This window comes from Schistocerca gregaria, chromosome 1 (genome assembly GCF_023897955.1).
Source record: "Schistocerca gregaria isolate iqSchGreg1 chromosome 1, iqSchGreg1.2, whole genome shotgun sequence".
NCBI lineage: Eukaryota > Metazoa > Arthropoda > Insecta > Orthoptera > Acrididae > Schistocerca > Schistocerca gregaria.
This window is the reverse complement of record NC_064920.1, coordinates 997,557,344-997,563,343: the sequence shown is the minus strand read 5'-3', so window position 1 is coordinate 997,563,343 and position 6,000 is coordinate 997,557,344.

The window sequence follows — 6,000 nt, the reverse complement described above, 5'->3', positions numbered from 1 at the left end:
ATGTATAAATTGTATTATAATACAGTCGAGGTGTTCTTCGTTAATAATTAAATTGGTGTGATTTGTGGTGCTCAACATGATCAATATTATTTTTGCAAATCATCTTGTAATTAAAAAAAAAGTCCATGTAAAGTCATCAGTATATGGGAGCAATTTTAACTTTACCGAATTGTGTAGGTATAACCCACTGTTTAATCTAGAATTCCTTCAGTGAGCTGCATCACACTAAAGAGGGTAAGGAAAATAAACCACAGACTTGTCTCACTCGTTCATTTATTTGTATCAGCTATGTATATATGCATTTTGTGTCTAAGGTTACTTCTGTTTCCTTACACAAACTTTTCTTTATACAGACTTTTGATAGCTGATATAGCTGTAAAGAATACCCTCTCTGCTCCATTTTACTCCATAACTATTCTCTAGCGACATTATCAAATGTTTTCTCAAAATCTCTGAAAGTAATGTGTACGTCTTTGTTAAACTCTTTCCACTTTTCTAAAATATGTCGCAAAACAAAATCTGCGTAAGTAATTGATGTCCTTTTCTAAATCTGACTTATTTCTCCTATAGTCAACTTTCTGCTATTGTTTTTAGCTTGCATTAAAAATTCTTATACAAAACTTCTATGCTGCGTCGAGTAGGTTTATCCTTCTGCAGTTTTCACATTTTCTTCTCCTTTCTTACGGTATACCGATGTTACTTTTGCTTCCTTTCAATTTCGTGGCATATCTTTGTACTTCCAACACATGTTACAATAAATAATATTCAAATGTTTTTAATAGCATTAGACGCATTTGGGCATTGAAATGATTCAATGGCAACAGGTGAAAATGTGTGCCAAATTGGGACTCGATCTGGATCTCCCACTTAATACAAGTGTTCGCCGTAACTGCTATCTGAGAACGCTTCCCAACTGACTGATATACCCACGCTTTTGCACACTACAAGAGTAGTGTCAGCTACTCACGAAACTCCCACTCGCCATGCCATTTTGCATTCCCACAATGGCTCAGGCTTGGTGTGCATCCAAGATAGTATCTTTCGGCATCGCACTATATATATATATATATATATATATATATATATATATATATATATATATATATGTGTGTGTGTGTGTGTGTGTGTGTGTGTTCTTTGAAATATGTCCAGACCAGAAAGCGGGACTATGAAATCTTTCTATGATTATAAGAGGAACGAAATAAAATATATGGGTAGCGTCTTTGAATAGTGCCGTATTCAAAACGTACTCGAGCCCTGGTTCGCAGCCGCTTAATTTTGATTAACAATCAACATTTGGCTGCCGAAGATATTCGGCATAAGAAGTCACCCTCATTCTGCCAACGGCCTTGTTAGAGAGGCCGGAAGACCGGACAGAGATTCTGCCTCTAAAGGTGAAAGAATCACCAATGAGCAACGGCAGGAGGATCCAGAAGGCAGTAGAAATCACTGAATTAAAGACACAGAACCTGTATCCATAGGACATGTGGCCTGTAATTGAAAAATTGTCATGATGATCTATCCATTGGCAATAAATTCCGGAATAGTCCCCCATTCGGATCTCTGGGACGGAACTGCCAAGGGGGAGGTGGCCATGACAAAAAGATTGAATAACACGTGACAGGACAACGTTCTACGAGTCCAGGCATGGAATGTCAGAAGTTGGAAAGTGGTAGGGAAGCTAGAAAATCTGAAAAGGTAATGCAGAGGCTAAATGTAAATAAAGTAGGGGTCACTGAAGTGAAAGGGAAAGAACACGTGGATTTCTGGTCAGATGAGTACAGGGTAATATCAACAGCACCAGAAAAAGGTATAACGTGCGTGGGATTCATATGAATAGGAAGACAGTACAGAGAGTACGTTACTGTGAACAGTTCAGTGATAGGGTTGTTCTTATCAGAATCGACAGCAAACGAACATCGAAAACGATAGTTCAGGTAAGCATGCCGATGTCGGAAGCCAATGAAGAAGTATATGAGAATGTTGAAAGGGTAATACAGTAGGGCCTATGTAATGGTAGATTAAAATGTAATAGTCATGGTGGACTGGAATGCAGTTTTAGGGGGACTAGCTTTGACCCCTATTGTTTGATCTGGACATCGAAGAAGCAATTATGGAAACAAAAGAAAGGTTCAGAAGTGGAATGAAAATTCAAGGTAAAAGGCTATCAATGATACGATTCGCTGAGGACATTGCTATCCTGAGTGAAAGTAATGAGAGGTAGCAGAAATGAGAACAGCGAGAAATTTAATATCAAGATTGATGATCCCGAAGTAGATGAAGTTCAGGAATTCTGCTATTAGGCCACCAAAAGCAACCTAGAACTTGCAAAAGGGGCGTCCCTGACCCAGAGAAGTCTACTAGTATGTGACATAGACCTTGATTTAAGGAAGAGTTTTCTGAGAATATACTTCTGAGGCACAGCATTGTATGGATGTGAAACATGGACTGTGGGAAAACCAGAAAAGGAGAGAATCGAACCACCTCAGATGTGGCGCTACAAAAGAATGTTGAATATTAGGTGGACTGATAAAGTGAAGAATGAAGAGGTTCTGCGCAGATTCGGAGAGGAAAGGAATATGTGAGAAACGCTGACAACGAGAAGGCACATCTATTAAAACATCAGGGAATAACTTCCATGGTGTTGTAGAGCCGTAAAGCGCAAGAACTGTAAAGGAAGACAGAGATGGGAATACAGCCAGCAAGTAATTGGGGACGTACGTTGGAAATGCTACCCTGCGCCGAAGAGGTTGGCACAGAACAGAATGTCGTAGCGGACCGCATCAAACCAATCAGAAGACTGATAACTCAAAAAAAAGGATGTTGACAAAATTGTTTGCAGTTGGTACATAATTTATATTTCCGTGCTGTATCGGAGTGAGTTGTTTCCAGCGCCACATGGCAACTGCAATTCAGTTCCTTGAAAGAGTGGAGTGATTTTACAGACGAGACTAAAGCAATAAGAACGTACAGCTATCGATATAGGATGGTAGGCAGTTGCATGTTCTATGTGGGTGCAGCAGCAAATAAAACTACGAAATTAAGTGACCGAACAGAGGTCATTATGAAGAATCAGAAAAAAAATCAACATTGTGTGAAAGCTCCATTAAACTAAAGAGCGTCTTAGTATGGGGTTTGACTGAGACAAGATGTGCAACATCAACATTACGAACAACAGGGGCTAAGAATAACACAGATATATGAAGGAATGAAATATAGGAAGATGATGTCACAGCTGAGTGTGGTGTGAAACAGTGGCAGAGTACGCGAACGGACTTGCCCCCCTTCTTGCAGCGGTGTACCGTAGGTCTCTAGAAGAGCGTAGCGTTCCAAAAGATTGGAAAGAGCTCAGGTCATCCCAGTTTTCAAGAAGGGACGTCGAAATGATGTGCAGAACTATGGACCTATATCTCTAACGTCGATCAGTTGTAGAATTTTGGAACACGTATTATGTTCGAGTATAATGACTTTTCTGGAGACTAGAAATCTACTCTGTAGCAATCAGTATGGGTATCGAAAAAGACGATCGTGTGAAACCCAGCTCGCGATATTCGTCCACGAGACTCAGAGGGCCATAGACACCGGTTCCCAGGTAGATGCCGTGTTTCTTGACTTACTCAAGGCCTTTGATACAGTTCCCCACAGACGTTTAATGAACAAAGTAGGAGCATATGGACTATCAGACCAGCTGTGTGATTGGATTGAAGAGTTCCTAGATAACAGAACGCAGCATGTCATTCTCAATGGAGAGAAGTCTTCCGAAGTAAGAGTGATTTCAGGTGTGCAGCAGAGGAGTGCCATAGGACTGTTGTTATTCACACTACATACAAATGACCTAGTGGATAACATCGGAAGTTCACTGAGGCTTTTTGCGGATGATGCTGTAGTATATCGATAGGTTGTAACAATGGAAAACTGTACTGAAATGCAGGAGGATCTGCAGCGTATTGACGAATGGTGCAGGGAATGGGAATTGAATCTCAATGTAGACAAATGTAATGTGCTGCGAATACATAGAAAGAAAGATCCTTTTAGCTACAATATATCAGGTCAGCAACTGGAAGGAGTTAATTCCATAAATTATCTGGGAGTAGGCCTGAGGAGTGATTTAAAATGGAATTACCATATAAAATTAATCGTAGGTAAAGAAGATGCTATACTGAGATTCATTGGAAGAATCCTAAGGAAATGCAGTCCGAAAACAAAGGAAGTAGGTTACAGTACACTTGTTTGCCCACTGCTTGAATGCTGCTCACCAGTGTGGGTTCCGTACCAGATATGGTTGATAGAAGAGATAGAGAAGATCCAAAGGGGAGCAGCGCGCTTCGTTACAGGATCATTTAGTAATCGCGAAAGCGTTACGGAGATGATACATAAACTCCAGTGGGAGACTCTGCAAGAGAGGCGCTCAGTAGCTCGTTAAGGGCTTCTGTTGAAGTTTCGAGAACATACCTTCACCGAGGAGTCAAAAATGTTCAGATGTGTGTGAAATCTTATGGGACTTAACAGCTAAGGTCATCAGTCCCTTAGCTTACACACTACTTAACCTAAATTATTCTAAGGACAGACACACACCCATGCCCGAGGGAGGACTCGAACCTCCTCTGAGATCAGCCGCACAGTCCATGACAGGAGCGCTCGAGACCGCTCGGCTAATCCCGCACGGCACACCGAGGAGTCGAGCAGTATATTGCTCCCTCCTACGTATATCTGGCGAACTGACCATGGGGATAAAATCGGAGAGGTTAGAGCCCACACAGAGGTGTACCGACAATCTTTCTTTTCACGAACAATACGAGCCTGGAATAGAAGGGAGAACCTATAGAGGTACTCAAAATACCCTCCGCCACACAGCGTCAGGTGGCCTGTGGAGTATGGATGTAGACTGAGATCTAGTGGCATCGAGAGATAATAGCTCCACCAACTGATCAGGTAGCTCTGTTGTTGGAGTATTTGAGCATGCCGGTACAACACGGAGACAACGTTGATCTTGAAGCGTGGAGATGACACAAAGCACCCATCCAAATATTTTGCAGTGTGTAGCTTGAATGCCACAGCTGGAATTCGACCCATTCAGATATTGTTGATGCACTTCGAGAAGATAACACTGTTGGCACTGCTAGGCTATTTGCTGCACTGGAACTGCGTGTAGTAGGAACAGCAGAGAATAATATTGTGCATTCAGTTGGCGAGTAGGAGGATTGTGAGATCCGGAATGGCATGTTGGGAAGAATAAGGCTGGGAATAGTTATGAAGTATACACTAACGAACTTCAACAATCAAAATGATTAAAAAACGCTCAGTGCCTCTGGGTGAAAGCGCCATTATCTCAAAATTCATATTCCATAGAATTTTTGAATATGAACCGACCTCCCGCCGGAGCTACGCGTCCTCTCTAGGGCATGAGTGCGTGTGTTGTTCTTAGTATAAGTTACTTTAAGTTAGTTTAAATAGTGTGTATGTCTATGGACCGATGACCTCAGCACTTTGGTCCCTTAAAAATTCACACACATTTTTTATGAACTGACCTTAATGCTAGGTAATGAGAATGTACTGCTTTTGGACTCATGGCCATGTGCTGCATAGTACAGAGCATAAGTGGCTTATTGATTCATGACAGGATGCTTCATGCAGTACTTTGTTTCCCTGTAGGAAGAGAAGAACGTGAAACTCCATGGGGTAAGCTGCAATTAGATGCCGAAATCTTTATAGGCACTGAAAGCTGGCTAAAGCCGGAGATAAGTTCAGCCGAATTTTTTGCGAAGAACCTAACGGTTTTCCGACATGATAGGCTTAACACAGTTGGCGATGGCGTATTTGTTCTTGTTAGAAGTAATTTATCCTGTCACGAAATTGAAGTAGATAACTCCTGTGAGTTAGTATGGGCAGAGGTCATTGTTGGCAACCGGAATAAAATAATAATTCCATCCTTTTACCGACTTCTCAATTCAGATGATACAATTGCTGAAAGGCTCAAAGAAAGCTTGACTTTGATTTCAA